We start from the raw sequence: 13,103 nt of genomic DNA on the forward strand, positions 1-13,103 counted from the left end.
GTCGCAGACATGAGACCCGATAGCCTGATCAATAGTCCCACCGTCGGAGACGCGGGCGGCGAAATATGTTTTAGTCCCGCCTCACTACGGCCCCTCGTCCTCCCGCGATGCACGCCCCTGCTTGTCGTGCCCATTATTTCTGCAGCTGCTCCTGGCACGGCGGCTATTTTTTGCACGGCTACTTTCTATCTATGCAATATCACCAAAGCTACAGCTTCAAATACTGTTTGCTGCTACTACAGCAGATACCACCAGAAACGCTAGGATTTGTGAGGCACCGATTAGCCTACTGCTGATATGATATATTCTGAGTTGCTTGAATGACTTCACTGGTTGAAAATTTTATTTATGGTAATGTAAACAGCCATAGCGACAAATAAAAATCAGAGAGAGAAACCATATCTCTGGGAGAAATTGCCTGAAAGATGTGCGGTGTGCATTCCAGGTGACATTTTAAGGGGATCTGACAAATGTGGTTGAGAATCACGCCGATGTGGCCGTCACATAAGTATGGATGTGTGACTCCAGTCACACCTCTTTAACTTCACACTGAGGGAGACTGTCGTGCGAGTTGAGTCATGCTCCTCTTGGGACGTGCTGACTTTAAGTTCCAGAATGCCGGTGTTGTCATTTAGATCTCTTAAAGTTTTCTACTGCTCTGCGGACTTAACGGAGTCACACGCGCATTCAAACGTGGTATGGGGGTGTCTGAGGCAACACTGAAAATTAGTAAACAAAATTTTAAATTAAGCAATGTAAGGACTTGAGAGGCAGATTACTCGCTTGACACAAACGTCACTTCCTCCATGGTGTAATAGCCTACTGCGCGTGTGAGTATGGTGTCTGGCAAGACAGCAAAGTCAACACAAAGATTCTGTGACTTTGCTCAGGCCTAAAAGTATTTATACCCAAAAGAGACAGCAAAGTTACCATATAAATTGTGACAATATAATAATAATATATATTCCAGAGCAGTGTAACATATTGCAGTGTTTGGAATATGCACACAATCAGATACGATTTGTTTTTACAGCCCCTACATATATATTTTTTTGGGTTATTATCGGTGGTTTTTTTCTTTCATTCACCCGATCCACTAGGTCAAAGGGTAAGAAATATAGTGTTGGAAAGTTTTTGTTTTTTTTTAATGGACAACTGAGTGGATGTCCAGAAGCAGATGACATTGTTTTTTTTTTGTTTGTTTTGTTTTGTGGAGAATTTTGGTTTGGTATAGCACTCTCGTTTAGGGAAATTCGGGTTACAACTGCCGAGTCTTGTCTCACCATATATTGTTCGTAATCTCAGTCTCGCCATCTATCCCGTATGTTCATTTATTTATTTTTTGTCTTGTTCGAGCACTGACAAGAAATCCATTTTCGCTTTTCCATTTGTTATTTGTTTTGCGTGTTTTATTTTTAAAAAAATAAACAAACATTTGGAAAAAATAAAAATCTTCAACGGAACGGAATGTAGGCCAATCCCGGATTTTAGGCTGGCCCAGAAGACCAAATTGAATCGGCATCCACTGGTGAGTACTTTGGTTTTTGTGTAGCTTTCTTGGGTTTTTTTGGGACCACCTTTGCAGGCTGTGCCAGGTTTTATGTTTTAATGTAGTAATAACCATCAAATCACTTTAGTTAGACTCATTAGTCCCTTGCCCAACTATGAACTTAGTCCAGGGATGACGGAAGAACACATGCAACGGCGATACAGTTTATTTTGAAATGGACTGTGCTCTGCAAGCATGTAGATCTAAAGAATTCATTAAGACCTCAGAATTAACTAGGGCTTTCCTGTAAGGAGTTAAATTGAGGCCAGATTTTGGTGCACTGAATTATCAGCGAAATGTTGTATGCTGATGGTAGTCTTGTGATTTCTGTGACATTTGCCAAAGGAGATGTCTGGGCAGTAGGGCTGCCAGAATCATTTCAAAATGCCAACCAAAATGCACAGTCAAGGAAAGCCAATTCCCTGAACATTGCTAATTTTGTAACAAGTCCAACAAAATAAAACAAAACAAGACAACTGCCAACTGGCTTTGTGCAGAAAACTAGTCTTTAAAGGGATAGTTCACCTTTTCTGGGCTTTTTATGATACCCAACATAGTTTTATATTTTTTTGTTTGTTTTTGACACTGAAATAATATCACAAAGTGTACTGTCTTATTAAGGAGGCAGTAGTATGGCTATTTCTGCTGAGGGTTCCATTTTGATTATTAAAATATTATTGTACCTTTTTATTAAGTTGACTCCATTAGGCCAAAGCTGGCGGCATTGCTTTATGCTGTAAAGGAGCCTGGTACTCCACTCTTATATAACCGTGCCATTGCTGTACACAAGCCACAATGCTTTCTTTAAAATTCATTTGACCAATTATTTTCCACCTTCACTTCACTCCACTCCAAAGTCAGTCAGCAGGAACTGCTGCTACCCTGCTGGAGAAGAGTCCTGCACATACATCTAAATCCAGACCCATTCATTCCCCCATCAATCATATGGCTCTCCACATCCATCTATCTACCCTTCTCCTTATATCGACATAATTTCATTCTGAGTGCCTTGACAGTCAACAGATGAGAACAAAGAGGTTTTGCACACACCCAGATAACTTTGACAGATAAGATCCGAAATGGGGTGTGGGGCAGGGGCGGTGGTCTGGGGTGCACGGACTTGTGAGGGTGGTCCTCAGGAAGGCGTGCTTTTGAGAAGGTCAGTGAGCCAAAGAGCTCAGGGGTACAAAGTGGGCCTCCTGACATCCTGCACATCCTTAGCAGACCCACCTCAGGGGTAGGCAAGGGGTAAACAAAGAACTTTCATTTGAATGGTATCAGTATGGTGTAGGCTCAGCAGTCCTCCGTCCAGCAGGGGCGCTGAGATGTGCAGGCAGAATGCTGTTGCACTGAGGGTAGTGTATATCATGTACTAGGATGTATGAAATATTAAATGTGATATAAATGATTGATTGATTGATTGATTGATTGATGTAGGATATGGGGGGAATTGGGAGTGAGGGCGATCCAGGCAAGTGTGTGAATGAATCTCCCCATGGAATGGGAAACTCAGTAACACCTTCCACGTCTACACGGCCATCACTCATACAGGCCCACGCCTTGTCAAGCCAATTCAAATTTCCAATGAAAACAGTGCGTGTGTGTGCGTGTGTGTGTGCGTACATATCTTTGTGTGTGTGTGTGTGTGTGCGCGCGTACATATCTGTGTGTGTGTGTGTGTGCGTGCGTACATATCTGTGTGTGTGTACCTATCTGTGTGTGTGTGCGTACATATCTGTGTGTGTGTGTGTGTGTGTGTTGGGGGGGATGAAGGCAGCGTAATCATTTATAACTCTCTCCTGCATGCTTCTGCCGGACTCCGCCCGTGTCAGTAACTCAGCCCATAATCTCATCTGGTTCTTTTTCTGTCTGCTTTGGTTGTGTTTGTTTATTTCTGTCGGGGAGAAAATGCATTTACACCTACAGGCTCATTCTCTCCCCTCTCTCACGGTTTTCATAATCCTGCTCTGTGCGATTATCATTTTTATAGATCAGCGGATATGGCGTGGTTGCTATTTTAAGGCTTTGCATCGAGTCAGCACTTAATCGAATTCAAGTGGTGGGAAAAAAAATATTGAAAATATGTTTTTAATGTGAGGTGACAATTTTCTACCTGAAACTGCTTTCCAGACCACTTCAGGAAGATAAGGTGTAACTTGCACATTTTTTTTTACACTGCAAAAAAGCCGACAAGCCTGTACTGTGCTTTGCATCGGGGTGATTTGCCCCAAATCTCTGCTTGAAAAGCTGCACAATCACTTCAAGCCTTAATTTTCAGTAATTTTTAAATATATATATATATTTTTTTAATTTGGTGGCTGATGTGGGGATGAACATGTCCAATTCCCACCCGAAATTTGGAATGTCCGGCTATCTGCGACCACAGCCGCACCCGCGTGTGAAGCCCACTGTGGATTCGGCAGAGTGTAGACATCCGCGGTTCTCCTCCGAAACACGTAGTGCCATCAGCCCGTTTGTGTTCACTCTGCAGACTGCAGCCAGGCTTACAAGCTTACATAGTGGAGTCAGGGAAGACCTTTCCTATTTGACTTTGAAATACAGTCCACGGGGCCCTCAGCGGGGGTTGTTAGATAGCGATGAAATGGGGACCTCTAACTGACTTGGACCCTCCGATACCTTGGGCAGTGATACTGTATTTCCAACTGCACGTCGGCCACAGTCGGGTCTGAATTTCGATCTGTTTAACCCATGCCTTAGCCGAATGAGCCACCCAGCAGCCCTGCAGAGAAACATTGTTAACATGTTCCTGTCTGAGGTACACCGTGAGCTTCTGAACCCTTGATCTTATGACATCATGAGCTGAAGTGTACTCTTCAGATGCAAACGTTCACTGTGCCTTTGGGCCATCATGCATTTCTGTGTTTGACTGTGTTCGTCTTTTTTGCTGTGCAGTTTTATGGCTGCCATCTTGACAAGATTTCTCATGAAAAGGAGATGAGCGTTCATGAGGCATTTCAGTTAAATAAAGGGTGCATTTAAAAAATTGGCTGTGTAGCTCAGCTGGCGGATAGTGGAGAAATGTATTGGCGAGTTGCAGCCCTGGCCTTGGACACACGTTTTTTTCGGCACGTACCCATACCTAGGAGTCGGCAGCAACAGAACGGTAATACAAAATGTGCTATTGGAAATAAAATAAAAGTTATGGGATTCATAAATGGTACATCCCTCTTATGGGTTCCTCATCTGTAATCAGCTTGTACTCATTAATTATATGCTTCTTAGCAGATGTTTTTATACAAAGCACCACACAGCATACAAATGCAGATGCTTCTCAGTATGTGAAGTCTCCTGGGATTGAACCCACAACCTTTTGCATTGTTAGCTCAATGTTCTACTAACTAAGCCATCAAAGTAAACATAAATGAGTGTTTTCTATGTCTCGATCTGAATGTTAAATGGGCAGTGTGGTGTGGGGTCAAGTGATATGTCATGTCATATATGGCTCATGATTGGTAAAGATCCTAGCGGTGTGCGAGGTGTAGATGTGGTCTGGAGAGTAACAGATCGATTCCTTCCATGCGGCGGTTAAAAGTTCAGCCCTGGCAGGAAGAAGGAAGGAGGAACATTGAGGGGTTACAGACAGATGAGAGTGCTGCTTGCTATCAGTTAGACTGTGAGCAATGATCCCTGGTGAGTTGGCCATATCAGCTCAGTTAATGAGCTTACATCTGTATGGATGGAAGTCCATCTGTGGCCCCGCCCACTGCCACAGTTCATCAGTGCCAGCCGTTCTCCCACCTGGGCGACAGTCTTGTGCTGTCACTCACACAAATAAGCCACCAAGGACACACCCCTCCTGCTCTGCTGAGTCCCATCATCCATGTAAGGCTCAGACTCTGACACGCACAGGCACACACACACACACACACACACACACACACACACACACACACACAATACCAGCTCAGTTTATTTTATTGAGCAAATCAAAAGTGTGTGTATGTAAGCATATATGTATGCATCTGGCCAAGATTCTATCCATTCATCCGTCCATGCATCCCATAACATTGGCATGCAGCCACATATCCAGTGGAGAGCAGAAGCTAGCTCAGTCTGGGAGGGACATGGGCCCAAATTACATTACATTTATTTAGCAGACGCTTTTATCCAAAGCGATGTACAAAAGTGCATATCATGGTCATTGGAACAACTACAAAACACAGGTTCAATAAGGTACAATACTCATTTCGTACAGCTACAGTACAAGAAAATGTGACGCTCACTTCCCAGTGCTGTATATTTGTGATCTTCGTGATCCAGTACTTTATAGTTTTGCTGTTCTATACCCTTCTTTTTTTAGTTTTTTAAAAAGTTTATTTTGTTTATTTAACAGGGGCCATGCACAACACAACCGTTGGGCCAGAGTTAGCTATATAGCTCATTTACATCTGCGGTCCCTGGGCAGGAAAATATTAAAAACAATACAGTATAATACAAACAGTACAATACAAACAATTGAAAACAATACAATTAGCAAAATTTACAAACAGTGCATCACATACAAAACAACATCATACAAAATATGCATTACATACTCTCCATGTTGGAAAACAGTTGGTTCCATATAAAGGTTTAGATCAGTGATCACATGATTGGTTTGTCTTGAGCCATGTTTTAAGTGTTGTTATAAAAATACTGAAGCTTGTGCATTCTCTTATATGGATGGGAATTGAGTTCCATTTATCTGCTGCTCTGACTGAAAATGCTGATTGTCCGAAAACAGTTTTTCTAAATTTAGCTGAGCAGTCACCTCTGACTGATGCGCTGGTCTCCCTAACATTGTTCCTGCAGAATGACACACATTGTTTAAGTGGTGGTGGTGCAAGATCATGAATTAATTTATACATCAGGCTCATATCTGCAAAACAAAGAAAAGTGTCAAAGGTCAATAAATTATACTTTTGAATGACGGTACAATGATGGTAGCTCCTTGGTTTTTATCAAGAATTTTCACAGATTGTTTGTAGAGAGTGTATAATGGTTTTAGCGTAGTCGCTCCTGCCTGGGAACAGCTTGTAGCACAGTAAGATAGGTGCGAGAAAATCATTGAGTGCATAAAGAGCTTAGCAGCGTCTAGAGGCAGTTGATGCCTAATATGTCTAAAATTCATTAGGCTAGCTCTGACACTTCTGGAGACCTTTTTTATATGTTATCTGGGCTATCATGTCCTGACCATCTGTCTGGAAAGAAACTCCACAATAGGCATTTTTATGACTTCTTTTTACAAGTGGTCATTCCTCAGGCTGACTCAAGGAGCCCTTATGGGCACATCCATTCTTGTGTGCGCATGGCTTGTGTTTGTACACATTAACTCCATCCACATCCACATTTCTGTGGACCTGAGTGAGGTAGTGTCTCTCAGATGTACGGAGATTGTTTATAAGTGGAGCTTGACGGCTAAACTGTATCTTCATTTCTAATCTATTATATATTTCTGCATGTGTGCGTGCATGTGTATACATGCTAAAAAGGCGGCAGCGTAGTATACTGGGTCAGGAACTGGTCTTGCAGCCGAAAGGTTACAGGTTCGATTCCTGGGTAGAACACTGCCTTTGTACCCTTGAGCAAGGTTCTTAACCTGCATTGCTTCAGTATATATCCAGCTGTATAAATGGATGCAATGTAAATGCTATGTAAAAAGTTGTATAAGTTGCTCTGTATAAGAGCGTCTGCTAAATGCCTGTAATGTAAACAATTGTATGTATGTGCGCATCTACATTAGCATATGTGTGAGACCATGTGCTGGTATGCATCTGGAACTGGGAGGAGCCTCGGGGCGCAACGATCATTCCCTCAAGCCATTTGCAGCACTGATGCACTACAGTAGTCCATACAGTTATGTGTCCTCTACTCATGGTCAGTTCACCCGGTTTGCATGAGGATGGGGTTCAGAGAAGGGGAATTTGTAGGATAGGAGGTCTGGGCTTTGGATCTGTCTTTGTCACAGAGAGAGACAGCTGTGTATGTCTGCTGTTAGTGACAGAAGGCCCAACAAACATATTTCCACCAGCACAAGTCTTAAAGATGACTAAAGAGCACAAACATACACAGGTTTAAAAAGACTGAGGGATATGAACTTGACATACACACACGCACACACACACAGCATTTGGATCATCTTTGTGTCTGATCCAAATGCTTCAATTCATTTGAAAAAAAAGGGAACAGGTGGTCTGTTTTTATGGTTTGAGAGCTCATAATGAAGTATACAGAACTTGGCTGATAGACACAAACACACCCACCCACACACACACACACACACACACAAATTCTAAAGGCAATCCTAAATTCCAAGTGAAAAAATGGGTCATAACATCTAGAAGAACATTTTCAAAGGGACTGCCAAAAATGTAAATTTTGTCCTTTATAAATATGCTAACAGCCTTATACGTTAGGGAGTCTACCTCTGACAACTGCAGCTGCACAAAGGGTGTTGAAATATTCTAAAGGCCATGGAAAAAGATCATATATCAGCACCTGCTTTCCACATAGTAACATGCTTTGTACATGAATATCATGGCTGAAATTTTAATATCCAGTAACACCAAGACATGAAGGACATATAAATAATATGAGTATCAATTAACAAGTAACTCTCAGATAAATTATAGGGTTAAGATGTGCCTTTTGTCCCCTCCCTCCTTTATATAGAAAATGGTCAATCCCAGAAGCATGCAGGTTCATTCATGACCACATAGGGGCAGTGTTGTCACTTTTTAAGTGTCCACTTCCTGTTGAGACACTGAGGGTTGCTTGTATAATCAAGTATAGTCAACTGGCACTTCCGTGTCTTCCTTTAGGTGTTTTAAGAATGTGTAAGAATTCCACATCAGCCAATAGCATTTAATGTTACCATTTCTGCAATGCTCTAGAAAAAAAAAAGAAATGGCAGGACAACATGACTTTTTTTTATCACAACCAAGAACAAAAGTTTACCAAATAATTTCCTGGATATTTTGTAGCTGAATGCCCGTAGTTTTAGCGCTGGTTTCCTTTTTGAATGACAGTATTTTTGAGATCTTTTTGCGGTTGGAAGTGAAACCCACTTCTACATTAAAGGTGGTAACTCTACAGGCTTGGTTCAGCAGCAGCTAGGGTTCATTTCAGCAAAAGTGCTTTGTCTGCCGACAAGGTCACATGACTTGGCCTCCGCCCCGAAACCAGTTCCTCCGCTTCCATGCCTGCTATCACCATGGGGATGGCCACCATTTCCCACTGAAGCAAACAACCACTGGTGATATTCACATACACGACACAACACAACACAACACAATTAGGTGCAGAGAAGCAAGGGTAGAATTCTAGAAGCTCTGTTGAATTAGGCTCTGTCATTTTGCAGGGGAAGCCTGTCTTTTCATGAATTATTCACCAATCGATTTACTAATCTACCATTCACTAATTCTAATTGTATTCTATTCTAATCTCTCTCACTCCTGCTGTTCCTCTTTTCCCATCTCATTTCCCTATCTCCATCTACCTACGTCTCTATTTTCCCTCCCGCTCTCCCTATCTCTCCATTGCTCTTTCCTTTCTTCCTCTCATTTTCTCTATCCATATCCCTGCCATTTCTCTCCTCACTCTCTGGTTTCTGTTTACACTTACAGCAGTTTTGCTAATATATGAAAAACAGTGTTATTGAGTGTCACTGTCCCAGATTCACCACAGCAAGTTGTTTATTCGGCCCACAGCCTGTTTATTTGTGTGTGTCTGTGCGTGTGCGTGCGCATATGTTTGTGTGCGCGCAAGTACATGTTAAGGATTTGAATAAGGCCAAGTGATTTGAATGAGGCCTAATAGCCATGTTACAGGTTGACAAGTAATTTCCTTTTCATTTGAAGAGGTGTACGCCTGTTCTAATCCATCACACACGGGCAAAACGCTGAACCTGCTTGTTTCCTCATGCTCTGGGCTGTCTGATCACACGTTTACAATGACTGTCCTAATGCTCTGTAGGAGGGACCTATCCTGCCACAGCTATTATAAAGAATAATCTCATGATAACACTTCTCAGGTCTGTTTTTGCACGGATTCCATTATGTTGGATTCCCTCTCGCAGGACAAATGCAGAAATCAATTTTCAGACGAGGAGAACGGAATTCCAACAGACGGTGCTTGACAAAAACAAACAGGAAAAAAATTAAATTTTCAAAATAAATTAACTTGTAGCACTGACTGTATTTTTATGGTTTAAACGGTTTTTCAGCTGTTCTGGTCTCCGCTACCGCGGGTAGATTTTCAAACTAATATGCGTGGATATGCATACACATTTAAATATTTCATCAACTTACATCCGTATATATCGATTCAGGGTAGAAAGAGTACAGTCAAATAGCACCGTGTGACAGAAACCAGTGGGGAAATCACCAGAGAGAGAGAGAAAGAGAGAGAGAGTACTGACTTTCATTGAGAGACTGTCATTGTGTCCTTGTCATACAGATACGGACACACACACACCTGACTTACGCTTCTGAGTACACACTCAGGCATGCCTACATGTGTACTGAACGAAAACAAATTTCTCAACACTGACATAAGCTCTACGATGACACAATATTGTGTGCTAATACCTAAATACACCCTTGGTAATTATTTCTGGATATTTCACAACTGTATCACCCACGGAAAAACAAAGTTTCAATCCGCCTGAGGTTTCATTTCTTCTGGAATACCATTTCATGGAATATTTAATGCAGTATTTCATTTCATGGACTGTGACTGTGACAGATCTAAGAAATGTAAAAAGGTAGTCGGTCACCTTGTGATAATTCAGAGAACACATGGTTGATTTTTAAAAAATCGTTCCATGGCACTGCTGTGCAGAGCAATGTCTTTAGTGTCCCAAACTGCCCTCCCTATCCTCCACTTTGTCCAGGTTGGGTTACTTGCCCCTGACGCCATAATAGGTATTGACACACCCTTTCCCATGGAATGGTGTTTTGGGGGGAGGTATACGTCAGAATCTAAAACCTGTCTGCACTAGTTTCAACAGGAAAAACATCTCTCCCTTTCTCTGACTCACCTAGGAGATCATGTATCAGCTTTGTTTGTGTCACACAGAAACACTGAGTTTTGTGGGGGGGGGGGGAGGAGGAGAGAGAGCGAGAGAGAGAGAGAGAGAGAGAGACTTTGCTTTTGGCCACTTATTGCAAATTTACTGCTTTCATCATGAAACATCCATTTTTTTTTTAGCACAGGCATGCCGATTGAGACGGAGAGAACATCAGGGTGTTACAGACCGTTGTTGATGGAATGTGTTCCATCTGGATCGTGTCTGTTACCGTGGTTTCACACAGGCCGTTAAAAGCCACCACTGCACACAGCAGCTCATAATTACACCGATCCTCAGCGTTTCCCCTGATTGTTGTGGAGGAGGAACTCAGACCGGAGCGCTTAGTTAAACATGCAAATGATTTGTAGGAACAAAACCACCTATCCTGGAACAGCCCCCTTAAATGAGAGCTACCGTGGAAAAAGGGCAGGGGAATCCCAGAATTCCACACGGGAGAGACGAGCCCTGACAGGAGGGATAGTGGCTTATTCACAGAGATCCTTTGCTTTTGAAGTAGTGTGTCCAACCCAGTGACACCACAACACACCACGTAAACACCATGGGGAATGAGTCAAGATAACACTAGCAATGACAGGCTTTCCGTAATAGGAATCTAGAAAATAGGAATTTTCCACTCACTCCTAATATGCCGTGTTCCGATTTAACCTGGTTTGGTTCACAACATAACAATGGCAGGCTTCCTTTTGAGGTTAAATTCAAAATGGGCATGGCCTGTTCTGATCTGATTATTTCATTTACTGGAAATCCTCTTCACAGCTTGTCCATGGAAAAGACAAGTCTGCCGACTTTTGAGTTTCGCAGACAAAAGGAATGCCACTTTTTCAGCCACACCTCTTGATCGGTAGCGTAGTAACAACATGGAGACCACAATGTCAGCTTCTCCTTGACAGACAGGTCCTACCTGAAGTAGAGTAGTATTTTCTCTCACCACTCATTTCCTTCAAATCCGAGCTGAAACTGGTTTACTATCTCAGGCTTGTCTATTTTTTTCTTTGTACTCTCAATGTGTTGGTTCAATCTTATAAACTGCCAGTTATTTCCAAATGTATATAAGTTAAACAATAGACAGACTATTTTTTTCCAGTCCTTCAGTCAACTCATTTGCTCACACAAATACACACACCCTGATAATGCACAGAGATTAGACGTCAGGCAAACAAGATGTTCATGCCACAGAAATCTCGAGAACCATTATAGAAGAACTGTGCAGCTGAGAGAACACAGCCCATTTGTGACAAACACTGCATCAAAGTAGCAGCATTCAAAGCCATTCAATGTGGTTTTTTTTTTTTTTTTTTTTTTTTTACAAAGCCGCATTATAGGTCTCCGGATTAAGGCATGAATCGGTCTATGGTTCAGGTACTGAAAAAGGAACATTTTTAAATGATACCGACAGGCAATAAAGGCATTTGTTAGATGTGATTTAGTAACTGTTGTGGTTTCTCTGTTCATTAACAGAGCATTTTTGTATGAATAGGTCATAAACAGAAGGGTTCTACACAATGCATATCAGGTAGGCTAAGTGTGAGACATTTGTATGGGTCATTCAAAATATAGACAAAAAGTTATGAGAGCCACATTTTAGGATGATGAGGATGAAGAGCAGTTGAAGCAGTCACAGCAGGCCCTACTAGCACAATAAAGCAGGCTTGTAGCTCTCATGACCGTCTACCCCTGAAATTACCCTCTACCCCTGAAATTACAATTGGAGGAAAAAATGCAAATGCACCCAATGTAATAATATTTGCACAGATTTTAATGTCCGGGCCACCCCCTGACCCAATGCCGAGATATTCAAATTGCTAGTTTGCATTTCTCAAACATGAAAAATATCCATCAGGTGTTCATTTCTCACACTTATGATCAAAAAAAGGAAGCCTTTTCCTTACTCTTCCCTTTTGTTGTCATTTTCCACAGAACTAGTCTAGATAGGCAGTCCTGCATGAAATGCCATACCTTAAATCCCCTACAGTTCATTTGACACCACGCATACAATCATAACTGAGCCTTCGTGACAAGCAAAAACATACGGTTGCTGTGTCATTCTAATATCTGAAACACTTGGATTCACTTTTATAGTGAATCAAAATATATATTTAGCACTTAAATTAGTCCACACAAGGACAAGCTGAAATGCACATGCAAATACTCATACTGTGCATTGACTTCAGGCGTGCATCAGCTGCAGCAGGCAGGGTATCATTTTGGCATCAGTTTGCACCAAATCAAGTCTGCACATCCTGCACTTGCACTTCTCTCAAGATTATACCCTCTAGAGGATTTCTGCACTTTCATTCCTGTTCCTTGCACATCTGTTCAGTGTAGCCCATTTTCCATTACATGTTGTAGAGAATTAGTGCCTGTATTGATATCATTTTGTAGTGATTTAAGGTTCTTCGCTCTGGATAAGAGTGAGCATTTGCAAGATGTTGGAGAAGTCAAGGCTGACAATTTTGGTCAAAG

At 41.9% G+C, this 13,103-nt stretch overlaps 1 protein-coding gene across 1 annotated transcript in view; it reads left to right on the forward strand.

Moving 5' to 3' along the window:
- The first annotated feature begins 758 nt into the window (after positions 1-758).
- The window catches only part of si:ch73-105b23.6, a 50,461-nt gene continuing 38,116 nt past the window's right edge, over positions 759-13,103 (forward strand). Inside the window, exons 1-2 of the mRNA XM_035401080.1 lie at positions 759-830; positions 1,474-1,528. The gene's annotated coding sequence lies outside the window, so the exon portion shown is untranslated. The remainder of the gene's footprint in view (positions 831-1,473; positions 1,529-13,103) is intronic.

This window comes from Anguilla anguilla, chromosome 18 (genome assembly GCF_013347855.1).
Source record: "Anguilla anguilla isolate fAngAng1 chromosome 18, fAngAng1.pri, whole genome shotgun sequence".
Classification (NCBI taxonomy): Eukaryota; Metazoa; Chordata; class Actinopteri; order Anguilliformes; family Anguillidae; genus Anguilla; species Anguilla anguilla.